Raw genomic sequence first — 17,866 nt, forward strand, 5'->3', positions numbered from 1 at the left:
GATAAAACAGGTCTGGATTTAAATTACAAGACAGATGGGGCATCACAAATAGACCTAGGAATACAGTTCCATAGAGAAGGAGTTATAGAGCTAAATGAGTGTTTGCCAAGAGTTGCATAACAAGGATTTGGAAAAGTAGGAAAGCCAGAAGAAGTTGCAGATTTCTAACAGGTTTACATAAGAGTATCATAGATGAGCATTCTGTAGTTTTGGATCTGGATCATACAGCTGTCTACATAAGTTAAAAACACTTGAAGAGGTTTCAGTATTTTAATGGATGCCAGTGTAGACAAAGCAATTAAATGCCAATATGACATAGCGTTTTATTTGATACTTTGCACAGGACGTCCATTGGAAATTGAATCACCATAGTTTACCTTAAAAGTGGTAATAGCACTAAAAAGGTCTTAGGCACCTGATCTATGCACATTATCCTGTAAAAAATCCTGTTAAGCCATTGAATTTTTCCTTATTAAAGCATAATTAAATTCATAGGTTTATTGATTCTTCAAAAAGACTCAGAAATCTGTTGTATGTTTCAGAAGAAGTCCACAGATATAATTTATACTAATGTTCACAATACTTTTATTTCTAAAGAACTCTGCAAAGATACCAATTTATGCAAGAAGTATACCCACCAACTCTAGTTATTTTATAAATAAATAAATCTTGATTTCCTACAGTTTCATTAACACTAGAATTACCAGAGGCTACGAAAAAACTTGTAGATCCAGCCCACCTTAAAACCGTTCTCACCTCTCCGCCAGAGTCTTTTGTCTTCTAAATGTGCCGATTAAGACAAGCAGCAAGCAGCCGGCTATTCCATCCCCACAAATGCATGTGTTCCAAATAACGATCTATTATTTCCACTCTAACCACTCTAAAACTCCAGAAGTTCAGGCATGCCCAGATAATCAAACAAGGCATGAGCTGGGAAAACTTAGTGAATGATCTGCGACGGTGGGGGATGGAATAGCAGGCTGCTTGCTGCTCGTCTTAATCGGCACATTTAGAAGACAAAAGACGCTGGTGGAGAGGTGAGAACGGTTTAAGGTGGGCTGGATCTACAAGTTTTTTCGTAGACTCTGGTAATTCTAGTATTAACTACATACACCATCACAATGTCCTTGTAAAGCAAACAAATTACTGTATAATGTAGTATCAGCCTCAGACTCAGTTGAGTAACCATTGATGGATGTGTGTTTTCATGCAGCCTTACTTAAAATGATGAAGTCATTTTGAATTTTTTAGATCTTTGCAAAAACTTTAACTCACGCCTTGAGTTTGATAGGAAAAAAAAGTCTGTAAAACCGTTGATGAGTGACCCAACATACCCCACAGTGGGCATACTAGCTAAACACATTATATAGGTTAAACCACAAGTGAGCCTCATCATATGTTGTTGATTGTTCTGCCATTCTGCCTATATATTATTTTCAGGGTCTCATTAGTTGACACTATGATTTGTTTTATTTCATGATTGCCATTACTTTTCATGATATAAATTATCAGAATCTGATTTTGAAACATTTGTTTTAGTTCATTTTTGAATTTTTACTGTTGTCATTTGAGTTGTTGCAAATGTTTATGGCATTATTGCAACACCATTTTGTTTAGGGATTTTTTTTCTGTATAGTCACCTGTTGCTGTCTATACAGGCCAATTGCAATGCGATTTGCGACATTGATTTCACAGCCACCACTATTAAAGATGTTGATGTGTAGAAATTTGAGCAAGTATGTTGTATCAGTTAAAATAATGAAATGTAATAACAGTGAGCTAAAGCAACTAAAGAGAAATGCAAAGAAAGTAAAAGATCAGTTTGGTTACAACTTTTTTTGGCTTTTGGTTAGGAATTCAGAAGTGTTTTGGTTTTGGTATTGGCTCCTATGATTATTGTGTACCAAACCTACATCCTTGTTAGGTTTTACTTACATAATGACACAATACTTTTTCTTAATTTTTAGCTTTTAAGCATATTTTATTGAATATTTTGTTTTTTAGTACTCTGTTTAAATTTTTTTTTTTTGCGTTTTGGAAAATTTAATGTAGAAATACACCAGAATGCTTATTGGTATGTAATGTCTCTCTGTTATAATAAAAAAGTCTTGGGAGACAAGACTTTTTATCCAGTGATGAGACGTGATCTTTTGAAGAGAGATACTTTCACGTCCCGTGAGACGAGACTTTGTACCAAGAGATTTAACCACACCCAGGGCCAGAAATAAAAGACAAAGAGTAAATGACAAAGTAGAATGTCGTAAAGAATTCAAAAACGTTGGCACAATACACATGCAGAGCAGGTTAGAGATAATGAAAGTACAAAAATTCAAAAGTCTGAAAAAAATTATAGTAAAGGTTGCATTAGCACAAATAAACAGAAATTATTACTCAGTGAAATATGCAACAGAACAGCGAAAAGGGGATTGAATATATTGTTCGTATTTAAACTTTAAGTTGGAGACTTGTAGATCGTCCAATTCATGTTACCGCAAGAATTAAAAGATTGGTTGCTTGGTGAAAGTGAAATCCCACAAGAGAAAATTTCAAGCCCCATGAGACAAGAGTTTATGCAAAGAGATTTGGAAAGGTCCTGCCCACATCTAAAGCTTTTACAACCACGCACACGGTTCAGTCATTTCTCATTTGTGTGAATGCTATTGTCAGACACAGTTTGTGTAGAGAGAAGGAAACGATATTCACTCAGGGTCAGTTTTAAGTTGTGTTGTCACGATGTAATTCGAAACATGGAATCGAAATTAAATGCGATATTGATGAAAAGGTAAAAGTGAAAAGAGATCGAATATATGGACATAGGTGATATGACAGAAGTATGTAGATATTGTTTGGCTTTAAACTTTAAGTAGGAGACTTGTAGATTGTCTAATTCGTGTTGTCATCAGGGAAAAGTAGTGTTTCCTCCCAATGAAGAGGCCTATCCACAAGAATTAAAAGTTTTGTTGTTTGCAAGTGGCAGAGACGCGAAGTTGCTGGTGCGTAGCGCAGGCAGGGGGTTGATGAGCGAAGCGAGCAGGTGGCAAAGCCCCCTAGTTACTTAAAATAGAACTTTATTAATTTGTTATAATAATGTTAATTTGTTATAATGTTTTATAAAGATGAGTGGAAATATGAATGTATTTGTTTTATTTCTAAGTTATTATTTTGTATTTGTGAGTTTACACATCAAACCAATTTAGAGTGTGGGAGGAACCTAGAGTTCCCAGATGAAATCCATCTGAATATGGTTTGAAATTGCATATTCTAGTCAGAGAGTGGTGGAGCCAGGAGCTGAACCAATGTTCCCAGGTCTATCAGACATTCTAACTATTGTGCACCATGCCACTTTTTAGTGAATCTGAAGATTCAAACTTGTTTGCACTGGTGTGCACCGAAAAAATTTGCTGCTAAGTATGGTATAGTTATAATGAAAATCAGCACATCCAAATCAAATGTTGTAGTCCTCTCCTGGAAACCTGCTTGTTTTTTTTCTTCAGGTAAGGGCTGCCCTACATGGAGGATTTCAAGTACAAGCTGAGGTCTTGTTGTCTTCAGAAGAAGCTTTGCATTTGCCAGTCAGTCTACATCTCAATCCTTACCTATGGTCAATAACTCTGGTTAGCTACTAAATGAATGAGATTAAAAGGACAAGCAGCTAAAATAAGGTTAATCATTAGAGTTGTTGGAGTTACTTTCTTGTGATAGGGTGAGGAGCTCAGCAATAAGAGAGGGCTTTGGAAAAGAACCCTTGAATGGAAATGTGGTAGTGATGATGGTTTGAACATTAGTTAGGACACCCCATGGGAGGTGTTCAAGGCATAGCATTGAGAGATTTAATCTCTCAGCTGGCCCAGGAGTACCCCAGAAATTGTTGGAAGAAGTTGTTAAGGATAGGGTAGCGTGGTCAGCCTAGCTCAGTGTGTTGCTTCTGTGACCCTCATTATGATATGTGAAGTGAAAACGATGGTAATGTTGATATTATATAAATTATATTATGTAAAGAGTTTCTGCTGAGCATAGGCAAATAATACCTTCATTTATAGCAGATGATTAGAGATGCTCACCAGTTATACAGATACCATAAATGAGCAAAATGTACAATACAATATATACCATCCATCTTCCAACCCGCTGAATCCGAACACAGGGGTCTGCTGGAGCCAATCCCAGCCAACAAGGCAGGAACCAATCCCGGGCAGGGTGCCAACCCACCGCAGAGCACACACAAACACCAAGCACACACTAGGGCCAATTTAGAATCGCCAATCCACCTAACCTGCATGTCTTTGGACTGTGGGAGGAAACCAGAGCGCCCGGAGGAAACCCACGCAGACACGGGGAGAACATGCAAACTCCACGCAGGGAGGACCCGGGAAGCGAACCCAGGTCCCCAGGTCTCCCAACTGCAAGGCAGCCACGCTACCCACTGCGCCACCGTGCCACCGCAATATATACCTGTTTGTATATTTTTGCTTATTTTGCCTAGTGTACATTATATGATCAAAGTCACATTTTCTCTTTGAATTTTTGTACTCTATTCGTAATTATTATACCCCTACCTGGCTCATAAATGGAAGTGTGATTAGTTTGAATTAAATTGGAATTAATTCAGTATTCTGGGAGTCATTCTCAAGTTCAGGAATGCTCACTGTAGTTCCTTGTAAGGTTAGGCTTGTTCTATATGGGAGTAGCTTCCCTATCACCCTGTTGTCTGATGGCTTTCTAAATGCTTGCTAGACTCTCCTGACAATTTTATTGTACCTACAAAGAATTAACATCCAGGACATGATACCTGTTCCTGTTTGTTTTAACGTTCCTTACCGAACCTCCCATCACATAGTGAAAGAAAAGTGGATTCTATCTAAGTATATTGCAAATTAGCAAATAATTACTTTTATTGGAAAAGATATGGTGAATTTAAAACGGACAAATAACGAAAAGGTACAGATACAGTTTTTTTCTGTCAAGCCATTATCGAACATGGAAGAACAATCAAAACATTGTGTTTGTAATTTTTTTGCTTTGGTAGATGCATAGTCATGTAGCTCATCTCTGAATCTCATTCACTGCCATTGCTCAGTATAATTCAATCACTATACAAGAAACTGGCACATAAACTAATGTTTTGCAATGTTTCTGTTAATTTTACCTAAGAGAGCAGCCAAAACTGGATTATTTGAAAAACAAAATTCCACAGTTGGATTGCCACTGTATTTATTGTTAAGTTCAGCCCATCATAATTATTTCCCACATTCCATTATCTCTTAGTATTATTATTTTTGGTGGGATTCACTAGTCCCATGTGTGTTATTTTAATGTCTTTCTTGTCGATTTATTTGTATTTCATTCATTCTGCTCTACATGCTGCTTAGTTTCTTTAACTCTGGAGTCTTAACCCTGGCTTTGTTTGGCCCATGGCCAGTCTCATGTCTTTGAGGAGGTCGGAGTTGATTGATAGAATGTAGCCAACCCATTTTGAATTGTGATGGAATCTGCTGAGAAAAAAAAAATGTAAATAACAATTCGGTAAAAATAATGAGTTAAATAAATGATTAGAAACAGATACAGTACAAGGAAACTTGGTATTTTAGTTGAAGTTTTACTTTCTTCAACAAGGGTTCCCACCCTGCAAGATCGCATTTCAGGTGGTGCGACAAAGAGAAAGGCTTTGTCATGATTTTTCAAAATTGAGTGAAGTGTGCTATCTGACTTTACTGTGGTGCAGTTGGTGTCTTGCATAATGACATAATTTGTAGGTCATTTATTAGTTTGTGCTCCTAATTTATGATATGAAAAGAATCCAGCATTGCGTGTGCAGTTGTCACCTGTGAATGAGCCACAGATATGCACGTTCTTGCAGGTTCCTTTCTGCGGGTGGGTCGTTCGTAAAACTGAATAATTTTTTTACAGAAACCTCTGTTGATTGTGTGTCACTTCCTTGCAGCACTTGATTCATCGTGGGATCCTCAACACCCAGATCATCAGTCAAGTGTCTAAGCTTCACGGGGGACATATTTACAAGATTACTGAGATTTATAAAGGTAAATTGTTCAATTTATATTTACATTTTATGCACTTTTTATGCATTTTATGAAAGTTAAAAGCTTATTTTTATTACTTCAGTTTGTTCACTCACAGTATTGTACGTGGTTCAAAAAATTTAAATTTGACTTCTTCATCTTCAAATGTTATATTACTTTTGTAGGGGGTGCAAACAAACAGTTTTTAGGGGTGGGGGGGCATAGAAAAGGTTTGGAATCACTGTTCTACAAGACTGCGATGGGTTGGCACCCTGCCCGGGATTGGTTCCTGCCTTGTGCCCTGTGTTGGCTGGGATTGGCTCCAGCAGACCCCAGTGACCCTGTGTTCAGATTCAGCGGGTTGGAAAATGGATGGATGGATGTTCTACAAGAATGGCATGTGTTTTTTAGACTGTTCATTGAGTTTAAGTTTAGAACGTTTTATTCAATATTTTAATTATCATTGACATTGGCAATTGAGGGCTTTTCTTCCAAGTTGTGTTTGGTGACTTGCAGTTACTGTCACAATTTTAATTTTCAACATACATGGTCATTGAAATAAATCTCAACAATTACATTTTTTTCTCTCAAAAGCAAAACTCAGTTTTGTAACAAAATATAGAATGCTATTTAATGTAGTATCCTAAATGACTGCATCCCAAACTCTGCACTTTGTGGCTTTATAAACAGCCCAACAGCTCCAGAAGAATGTGTGCTACAGGCAGTCAGTGGATAGCAAGTTGTTGGTCATACTTCTACTTTTTCAAGACATATATGGAACTCTGCCTAGATAAAAGTTTGGTAGCCTACATTTTAGCCTCTTCTGGTTCCACTTTTCATGCCGCACAGCTCAACTCAAAACAAAGGGTGCAGTCACAGCTGAGTCTAGCAGCAGCACCAATACCAGTTCTTCTAAAGTTGTACATTTTCAATGATAAAGAAATGACCAACCTTTATCTAGCAAGATGTATTTTACTTACCACTTGTTTTTTTTGTTTTGTGTTTTTTTTTGTACATGCAGCATTTCAGAAAGAGCAGGAGTTGGATTAGGTACAAATTTTTTTCTGTGATACAGAATTTAAGAGGATGTCCCATTGTCCCCAATTGCACTACAAAGCTACCAGTACAAAAGAAGTTTATATTTTAATACTGGTGGGTTGGCACCCTGCCCGGGATTGGTTCCTGCCTTGTGCCCTGTGTTAGCTGGGATTGGCTCCAGCAGACCCCCGTGACCCTGTGTTCGGATTCAGCGGGTTGGAAAATGGATGGATGGATTTTAATACTGTTGGCAATTCTGGGAAGCATTTGGGAAGCATGGTATTATCTCATAGCATTTAGATTTGCTTTGATTTGTGGTGGGGTTGTCTGATATAAGAATGTGCATGTTTTCCCCATCCTAATGGAGTTCTGCTGAGGGATGTTTGCTTTGTTCTTCAATCAAAAGATATGCAGTCAGATTGGAAAATCTTTATTGGTCCTGATATGAGAGCCAGTAGCTGTGTAGAGGAAGAGGAAGAGTATTGGTGTATAGACCAGAGCTGGTTTCAGACTTCTGTTCCTGCTGGAACAAACTTTGGCTAACATAGATTTATAGGTATAAATACAAGTAATATCCCTGGATTTTCTTGATTGCATATGTAATCATCTTGGTTGTCTGCTGCTGATTTTTTTTTCTACATGTTTGAAGACAGGTTTTATTTTATTGATTAGCAGAACCTTTCATGTGTTTTTTAATTTGTGCTGCAGATTTTAGAAAAAAACTGTCTTATCATAAAGAGTACATTTGAATTTGACTTGATATGCACGGGATTGTTGGAAAATAGGTAACAAAACTGAGGCTTGAGTATCTACATGGGTTTCTACTGGATTGGCAGTTGATGTGCAAGTTAGTCATCTGTATTACAATTAAAAATTAATTTTATTATTTATGGTGCATGGCCATAGTCTTATTTTACCTTTTAATTATAGACAAAGGAATGCATGATTGGACACAGAAATATGGCTGGATTAACTATGAATTGCATTTTCATAATATCTTTATAGCCTCCCTTACATTGTCTTCAGATATTGATTCAGTGCTGTCCCTTATGGATCATTTTGGACCTATTTCTGAAAAACCTTTGTAGATGTTCTAAATCTCAGTTTTTGTTAATTTCCAACCTATTTTACATTGATATACCATCATAACTTGTAGGTCCAGTGATTCTACGTTTTAGAACAGATGACATTTAGGATGTTTTTATGGGTTATGAAATAACAAACTACCCTAAATGCAGTGGAAAATCCATTAAATTGAATGGTATGTCAGAACATGGATACATAAAAATTTTGTTAAAGCTGTACAAATTCTGGGATTTTTTTATAGTTTGGTAATTGGTAGAAATGTAGGAAAAGACAAAAGTGTTTATCTTGAACATCAAATCTTGATGAAATTTGGGGTGTTTTTGCTTATTCCATTTTATATTATTCTCTTTATATGGCTGTGGTCAAGTTGTTTGCAGTTGCTATGCCTAGTGCCAGTCACATGGTGATTTGATGGGTTATGTCATTATGCTGCACATATTTAACATGTCAATATACCACATTTTGTTATCCAAGTATTGATTGTGTAGATTAAACAACTATACGTTTAGTCCAATCAGTTGGGTCAGTGATGCTCTTACTTTACCAACACTGCAGAGAAGCACACAAAGAAGTAATAGTGTGGAACATTTTAATGTCTTTATTTGATTTAAATTATTTCAGTGAATATGCTTATTTGATTCCTGGAGCATATAGTTAGGTCCATAAATATTTGGACAGAGACAACTTTTTTCTAATTTTGGTTCTGTACATTACCACAATGAATTTTAAATGAAAAAACTCAGATGCAGTTGAAGCGCAGACTTTCAGCTTTAATTCAGTGGGGTGAACAAAACGATTGCATAAAAATGTGAGGCAACTAAAGCATTTTTTTAACACAATCCCTTCATTTCAGGGGCTCAAAAGTAATTGGACAATTGACTCAAAGGCTATTTCATGGGCAGGTGTGGGCAAGTCCGTCATTATGTCATTATCAATTAAGCAGATAAAAGGCCTGGAGTTGATTTGAGGTGTGGTGCTTGCATGTGGAAGATTTTGCTGTGAACAGACAACATGCGGTCAAAGGAGCTCTCCACGCAGGTGAAAGAAGCCATCCTTAAGCTGTGAAAACAGAAAAAACCCATCTGAGAAATTGCTACAATATTATGAGTGGCAAAATCTACAGTTTGGTACATCCCGAGAAAGAAAGCAAGCACTGGTGAACTTAGCAACACAAAAAGACCTGGACGTCCACGGAAGACAACAGTGGTGGATGATCGCAGAATCATTTCCATGGTGAAGAGAAACCCCTTCACAACAGCCAACCAAGTGAACAACACTCTCCGTGGGGTAGGCATATCGATATCCAAGTCTACCATAAAGAGAAGACTGCATGAAAGTAAATACAGAGGGTGCACTGCAAGGTGCAAGCCACTCATAAGCCTCAAGAATAGAAAGGCTAGATTGGAATTTGCTAAAGAACATCTAAAAAAGCCAGCACAGTTCTGGAAAAACATTCTTTGGACAGATGAAACCAAGATCAACCTCTACCAGAATGATGGCAAGAAAAAAGTATGAAGTAGGCATGGAACAGCTCATTATCCAAAGCATACCACATCATTTGTAAAACACGGTGGAGGCAGTGTGATGGCTTGGGCGTGCATGGCTGCCAGTGGCACTGGGACACTAGTGTTTGTTGATGATGTGACACAGGACAGAAGCAGCCGAATGAATTGTGAGATGATCAGAGACATACTGTCTGCTCAGATCCAGCTAAATGCAGTCAAATTGATTGGGCGGCGTTTCATGATACAGATGGACAATGACCCAAAACATACAGCCAAAGCAACCCAGGAGTTTATTAAAGCAAAGAAGTGGAAAATTCTTAAATGGCCAAGTCAGTCACCTGAACTTAACCCAATTGAGCATGCATTTCACTTGTTGAAGGCTAAACTTCAGACAGAAAGGCCCACAAACAAACAGCAACTGAAAGCCGCTGCAGTAAAGGCCTGGCAGAGCATTAAAAAGGAGGAAGCCCAGCATCTGGTGATGTCCATGAGTTCAAGACTTCAGGCTGTCATTGCCAGCAAAGGGTTTTCAACCAAGTATTAGAAATGAACATTTTAATTCCAGTTATTTAATTTGTCCAATTACTTTTGAGCCCCTGAAATGAAGGGATTGTGTTAAAAAAATGCTTTAGTTGCCTCATCTTTTTATGCAATCGTTTTGTTCACCCCACTGAATTAAAGCTGAAAGTCTGCACTTCAACTGCATCTGAGTTGTTTCATTTAAAATTCATTGCGGTAATGTACAGAACCAAAATTAGAAAAAAGGTGTCTCTGTCCAAATATTTATTGACCTAGCTGTACAAGTAGATTACAAGGATCTTGAAGGTGTGTAATAGGACAAAGGTTACTTTCAAACAGAATTCTGTTCAGACATCAGTAATCCTCAATGCTTTACACATTTTCTATTATCTTTTCTCCAACCTGGAAGTGTAAGCCTGAGAGATTAGTAAAAAAGAGCAGGCCCCTATAATAAGTGTGATGTGTAAATGAGTGAGCCCCGCTAACTTCTTGAGCTCTGTAAGTCAGTTGTGTTCTGGACTCTGTGGCTTTTATAGTTTCTGTGACATGATAGTAGTAGACATGCTGGCCTCTTTTAAGCATGTCTGAACAAGAGAAGCAAACTACATCACATAGCTGGAATGGTTATGTCACTTGCTTTTTTTGTCTAGGATCACACCATTTTTTGTTGTATACTGATGTTTTAATTACTCTCTTCTCATATTTGAATAAATATTGTTTCATCTCTGTTCAACATTCCAGTGTGGCAAAAAGAGTCCGTAGAGCAATTTAAATAAAAAGTACAAAAGTGATGCCAGACCAAAGAAATGTTGCAATTCACAGTGTAGCAGTTTTTCCACTAAACCCATAGGAAAAAAAGACGTTCTTATTAACATTTGGAAGCAGGCATCTGTATATTCAAGACAAGACTTAGGTTTAATTCTGGCTAAGGATTTTTATTTTCTTTCTCCCGGTTTGTTGCATATTGTGGGTAAATATCTCTACCAAAAGTGCTATGTTTTTACTAAATTAGCAAATTTCAGAAACTTTCCTATCATTTTGTTTTTATTTTGCATAACATTCTCATGGTGCCCTGGGGATCAGCCCGCTAAAATTCCAAACTCTGAATTAATTGAAATGAGTTTGAAATAAGTGGAGGGATGGATATTTAGGGTGGCGCAGTGGTAGTGCTGCTGCCTCGCAGTTAGGAGACCCGGGTTCGCTTCCCGGGTCCTCCCTGCGTGGAGTTTGCATGTTCTCCCCGTGTCTGCGTGGGTTTCCTCCGGGTGCTCCAGTTTCCTCCCACAGTCCAAAGACATGCAGGTTAGGTGGATTGGTGATTCTAAATTGGCCCTAGTGTGTGCTTGGTGTGTGGATGTGTTTGTGTGTGTCCTGCGGTAGGTTGGCACCCTGCCCGGGATTGGTTCCCTGCCTTGTGCCCTGTGTTGGCTGGGATTGGCTCCAGCAGACCCCTGTGACCCTGTGTTCGGATTCAGTGGGTTGGAAATGGAAAATGGATATTTAGAACATGACAAGGCAGTTTACATTTATGGTGGATCCAGATAACCCTCCCTGAGTAAGGAGAACTACCATTCTGTGACATGGTATCTCTTTATCATAACAGACAGATCCTGTATCACACCATGGCTGCGTTTCCAGTAAACTTGTGAACACCAAATATTAATATTTCATCTCATCAAAAATTATGTCAAGAATATTTAAAAATAGTCTATCAATACATTTATATTTAAATGTTTTTACTGCTTGCCATTTTTGTGTTTTCATTATTGAGGTTTTAACATATCTTTTGGTTCTAACTGTGTTATCCAGCTTTACACAGGCCTCAGTTATAGTGCTGTTGGTTATATATTAGAACTGCAATGTAACTGACTATGTACTTTTCCGTATGCAATATTTGCAGTTTTTAATTTTTGTTTTTGTGTGAGTCAGTCAGTCAGCTTTGTATTTTATATATATAAATTACTAGTTGTGTTACAATTTTCTAAGTCAACTGGCCTCAGTTATTGTGACTTTGGTTAATCATATGTGTTAGACTCTATACTACATAGTCTTTGGTGTTGTTGCAGCAGAATTCCATACTAATGCTGAATTTGTTAATGATATGTCATTGTCTAACCCGCTTAATCCAGACCAAGCCAGGATTCACCTAACTTGCATGCCTTTGGACAGTGGGAGGAAACCCACGCAGACACGTGGAGAACATGCAAATTCCACATAAGGATATGAAACCTGATCTCCTTAGCGCAAGGCAGCAGTGCTACCAATGTGCTACCCTATCTGTTAATGTTACAAAGGTAGTTTAAAATTAATTCATTCAAAGCTAAAAACTACTCTCAATTGGCATCAAAGTCTAAAAATAGTACTGCCTTAGTATACAGTGGATTTGAATAAATGTCCAACAACTAAAAAATCAAAAGTTACTAATTTCTTTTACTCGATCAAAAGCACCTTCTTATTCTCTTCTTACCACACTAGGGGGCTCCGCCCCCTGCTCGCTTCGCTCGCCAACCCCTGGTGTTGGGAATGACAAAGAGCGTGATGTATGAATGAGATATAGAATAGTGTGACGGTGTAGATGATGCAAATAGAAAGCAAACAATAAAGTGTGTGGCACAGTGTAAAGGTTTATTTGAAAATTTCTTTGTACACGCCGTTTAAGTGTAAAAGGTAATTCCAGCTCAGAACTTGTAAGGTCATTTAAGATGGTTATTGTTGTGATCAGAGTCAAGTTTGTCAGAGCTTACAAAGAGTTGTGTCTTTTCAGGAAGTAATGGAATGACTTGGGTATTTATGTTTTCCACATTAATATTTTTTGGACATAATATAGTGCGTTGTGTTAAAAGGGGCATTTGGTCTAATGAGATTGCTGTTCCAAATCTCTCTGTAACTAAGTCGTCGCAGATAAAGGCTTGAGGAATTGTAATAATATGTGGCTGAAGTCCATCTGTATTCGTGAGTGTACCATCTCTCAGTTGTAATAAGCAATTGTTATGATCTGGTTCTGGACATCGTATCTTTTTTACTAACTGTATCTTTTGAAAGCAATGCCAATTGTCTGCGTATTTTAAGGTGCACTGAACAATAGCTGAGTGCATGGTATCTGGAAGAATAGCTAATCACTGTCTAAAATCTCCTCCTCATAAAAGTACCTTTCCTCCAAATCGAATATTATTATTCATAAACGTTTGTTCATGCCATTGAACATTCATCAATAAACATTTTTTCAAGACGGATGTCACGTGCAGTGCCACTGTTAATGTTCATAGTGGATTCCGATTTGTAGGATCTAATGTAGTTGATAAAGATTTCACTTTCAGGTACATCATCAGTTATAAGCTTCTGTAGATATTCAGTATATGAATGTAAAGAAGGCAGTCTAATTTGACCCTTTTGACAACAACGTGTAAATGTATAACTTGTATTGCCAGTTGTTTCTTCAGGGAAGTGAACTGAATGACAATGATTGCAAATGACATTCATTAATCCGAATGAATTTTCCTGGTGTATGTTTTGCTTGTGCCGTTTGAGAGGCGCGTTGTTGCATGTGTAGTATTTGGGACGTGTTGTTTTGGAGCTGTAATCGATTTGCCTGTGCTGTGTGAGAAGCCCGTTGTAGCCTTCGCTGCCATTAACGTATGTCTGAGACGGGAGGTGTTTCGTTTTGAATCCGTGCCTGTTGCGATGCAGCACTTTGATTGATAGTTTGCGTCATGTGGATCTAGGATGTAGATTTGTGCATATTAAATGAAGTATTGTAGGATCTAATGCAGTTCATAAAGTTTTTACTTTTAGGTACATCGTTAGTTAGAAGCTTTAGTTGAGCTTTGCGTTTTTGGAGTCGAGTCATTTTTTCTTTTAGAAATATGGATAAGTAATAAGGAGTATTGCACTCACTGTTAATATGGAGCCTTTTCTGCGGTTGAACGGTTAATAGTGCCTTATTGTAATGAGATCCACCTATGCTGCATAGCCGTCTATTTTGTTGTTTCTTTCGTGTTCGTGTGTTTGTTCCTGTTATCCTTTCCTTTTCGTTTTGTACCCGTGCCCGTGTATTCATGACTTGTTTCTTTCTCAGCATGCGAAATATGGATAAGTAATAAGGAGGATCGCAGTCACTGTTAATATGTTTCCTTTTCTGCAGTTGAACGGTTAATAGTGCTTTATTGTAAGGAGATCCACCAATGCTGACACCTATGCTGTCTAGTGTGAAGGTGTTGATGTTCACTTTAGAATATGTGGCTTTGGGTGTCACTTCTTATGGATGTGTGTGTGTGGGGGGGGGGGGGGTGAGGATTGTTGTCGCACGAGCGTCTTCTTTCTTTTTGTGTTCCTGTGTCTTGTTGAATCCCCCTCTTTGTGTGTGTCCCGTCCCTTGCTTGTAGGGTCTGTGGGGTGGTTTTGTGTTCTTTTTTTTGTGTTCCATGGGCTTGTTGAATTCCCCTCTTGGTGTGTGTCCCGTCCGGTGCCTGTAGGGGGTGGGGGGGTGCCTTGCTGTTGTGCGCGAGCCTCTTTTTTTTTTTTTTTTTTTTTTGGGGTCTAGTTTCGTGTGCAATATGTTTCGTGCTTTGCCTGCGTTTCCTCATTTCTCCATTTTTCCTTCTTTTTTTTTTTTTTTTTTTTTTGGGTCTAGTTTCGTGTGCAATGTGTTTCGTGCTTTGCCTGCGTTTCCTCATTTCTCCATTTTTCCTGTGCTCACTCCTTTTTTCTGTGGTCTTGTCCGCCTCTCGCGGCCCCTCATCCGCCTCTCGCGGACTCTTTTTGCGCCTGCGCAGTACGTCTTTTTGCAGCTACGGCCCATTGCCGGATGTGCCTGCGTCCGGTTTAGCATTCTCGGTTAGTAATATGGATTCTGAAAACCGTATCTCCATCAGCTGTAGAAAAAAATCTTACTTAAATCTGTTTAATCCTGGCTTAGCTCTGTTGGTTAATTCGAAAAATGCAAGGCTACGCACTGATAATAAAATGTAGTGCAATGAATTTATCTCATATTTATTGTCACATGTGACACATCCCCAGTCTGCCAAAGCAATCCACAATGCTGTGTGATATTTCTCCCTGTTTTTATCTGTGCTTGTTTCACCAAAGGGACTCTCTTCCCCTACTCTTCTATATATGTATAAAATATGAGGCGGAGTGGTGGCTCTGAGGCTAAGGATCTGTGCTGGTATCCAGAAGGTTGCCGGTTCGAATCCCCGTCACTGCTGGGCCCTTGAGCAAGACCCTTAACCTGTAATTGCTCCAGAGGTGCTGTACAATGGCTGACCCTGCGCTCTGACCCCAAGTGGTATGTGAAAACTAACCAATTCCTAATACAGTGGAACCTCAGGTCACGACTGTAATTCGTAATCGAACTCTGGTCGCCACCCGATTTGGTCGTGACCCGAAGTAATTTCCCCCATAGGATTGTATGTAAATACAATTAATCCGTTCCGGACCATACGAGCTGTATGTAAATATATATATGCTCGCGCTCTCTCTCTCTCTCTCGCTCGCTGCACAGGGAGAGACTGAACACGTGCGGAAATCATCGGCGCGTACGAACCGGAAGGGAAACTGGATTGTCCGTCACCCAAGTGTGTGGTCGTGAACAGATGCAAAAGTTTGGCGAACTTTTTGGCCGTAACCCGATTTATATGTTATCCGAGACGTTTGTGACCCTTATACAAGAAATTGTATAAGGCGAAATAAAGATCAAAAAAAAAAAAATCCAATGTCCGTCTGTTTTCCATGAGAGAACTACTTAACGAATTTAGATTGGGTTTTTTTCTATAATTTGCTTGAACATTTTGCGATTTCTCTCATTATGCTAAGTATAGTTCGGTTGCTGCACCAATTTATTTGCGCAAATCCAAGAGACAGGCTACGGGCTGTGGGAAGGGGGACACAGGACCTCAGGAGTAGGAAGCCGGGTGGTCTGTTCAAGTTGCTCTACCCCTTGTCACGTGTTGGAGCGTACCTTGCCTCCGCTTTGCTAGCCATACCTGTTTGTTCACCAGACATTATCATCTAGAGATTGTTAAAAGAGTAACGTTTGACATTTTTGAGAGAGAGATCACAGCTGTCTGTTTTAAGCGGTACCTGCTCATTGACAGAGATATCATGGCTATATGCTCTTCTCCCCACGCGGGAGACACTCTCCCATCAGAGCTGAACATGATCACATACAATGGCAACGTTTGAGGTTGGAGTGTACATACCTTCCGCTTGGCCAGAGATAACTTGCCAACTTTTTAAATTTTCGACAAACAGATCACAGCTACATTCTCACCCCTGATAGCAAAACCAAAAATATTATATATCAAGAAAATCAAGAAAATTGTCTGCAGCAGTGCACTGGCTGATGGGAATTGTAGTCCCCATTTAGCATTTGCATAAGGTTGCATATAAGATGAAGCGGATGGGGGATAATAAATATTAAATACCTTTCTTATTGAATCTGTTGCATATGACTGACTATACTCACAGCCACAGTGCCTGGCAAAAACTTGCTAAATGCATCTTCTTTGCTCTTTTCACTTTGCTCATTTTCTTTTCTTCTATAGATGGTCTTCATTTGTATAAATCAGCACAACCCATTTCTCTGTGCAATTTCTATCAGTGCTGTGGCGAAACAGGAGACATGGTGTGTTAGAATGCCCTACTCGTTAGAGTATTATTACATACAGTATAAAATATCAACAAATAAAATGATCACAAGTTGTCTAATTTTCTTTTTATACAGTGTCACCAAATTTAAGTCAAGGCATTCTTAAGATTTTGGGAATTTAGTTTTTCTGTTGTGGTGGGGGTTACCCCTAAATATTGGTTTATCGAATTGTCCGTTCCTAGCAGATGCCTACTGCTAAAGATGCAACATCCTCCCAAATTTCATATTATTTTCAATATTATTGTAGTCAGGTATGAATAAAGATCAGGTCCAAAAATACAAAATAATAAAGCACAGGCTATATCCTTCTTTTATCTCATGACTGTTGCTGAGTTGAGCGGGTCTGGCTTAGAGGGGCTCTGCCTTGTACCAAATCGAGACACCTCTTTCTGGGAATGTTCAGCTTTACAGGACTCAGTCTGGAAGGAGCAGAGTCAGTAGCACTCATTGGGCATTTTCTTGGAGCTGGGAAGGACGAAGTAGATGATAGTGGTAATGATAGTGCCTGCGCTCATACATATAGATATATACACATATATGCAGATGCTATCTTTAGTTTCCTCCATCAACCAAAATCAAACTTGCTTTCTCTTCATTTTGAGAAGGTAATGCTTATCTTGGTAGCTTAGGTTGCAAAGCTAAAGTGCTCAGGCCACACCAATGCAGACACTTACACTAGCCAAATTTAGAGACCTCTGACAATCTTACAGCTACTCAGAGAAAACCCACACAGATTGTAATCAAAATTGAAAACAAACTGCAGTCCCTGCATCAGCCTTCATTTATAAGTAGGTGGCGTTGCATGAACTTAGCATTATGACTTAATTTGTGCTGTATGTGTGCCATATAAATTATGTTCTGCTAAGTAAACAAAGTCTTGTTAAAGATATGACAAGCTACTTCTCCATGAAAGAATTATACTTCTCTTGACATACAGCTTGCTTCATTAGCACAAAATGTTCACTTGTGCAGTTTAGACATACTGTATACTTTATTCTTTGTACATTTAAAACAGACACACATCGAAGGGTAATGAGGATACAGCAGGAATGACT

General features: G+C 38.6%; 1 protein-coding gene across 13 annotated transcripts in view; it reads left to right on the top strand.

The window, feature by feature from the left end:
• Positions 1-17,866, top strand: part of slc7a2 (solute carrier family 7 member 2) — a 277,877-nt gene that overhangs the window by 185,291 nt on the left and 74,720 nt on the right. For 12 of the 13 annotated variants that reach the window (XM_028802059.2, XM_028802061.2, XM_028802062.2 and 9 more), the window contains one exon: positions 5,942-6,038. The exons of the other annotated variant lie outside the window; for it this stretch is intronic. The gene's annotated coding sequence lies outside the window, so the exon portion shown is untranslated. The remainder of the gene's footprint in view (positions 1-5,941; positions 6,039-17,866) is intronic. 13 annotated transcript variants of the gene reach the window in all.

Source organism: Erpetoichthys calabaricus, chromosome 5 (assembly GCF_900747795.2).
Source record: "Erpetoichthys calabaricus chromosome 5, fErpCal1.3, whole genome shotgun sequence".
Lineage (NCBI taxonomy): Eukaryota > Metazoa > Chordata > Cladistia > Polypteriformes > Polypteridae > Erpetoichthys > Erpetoichthys calabaricus.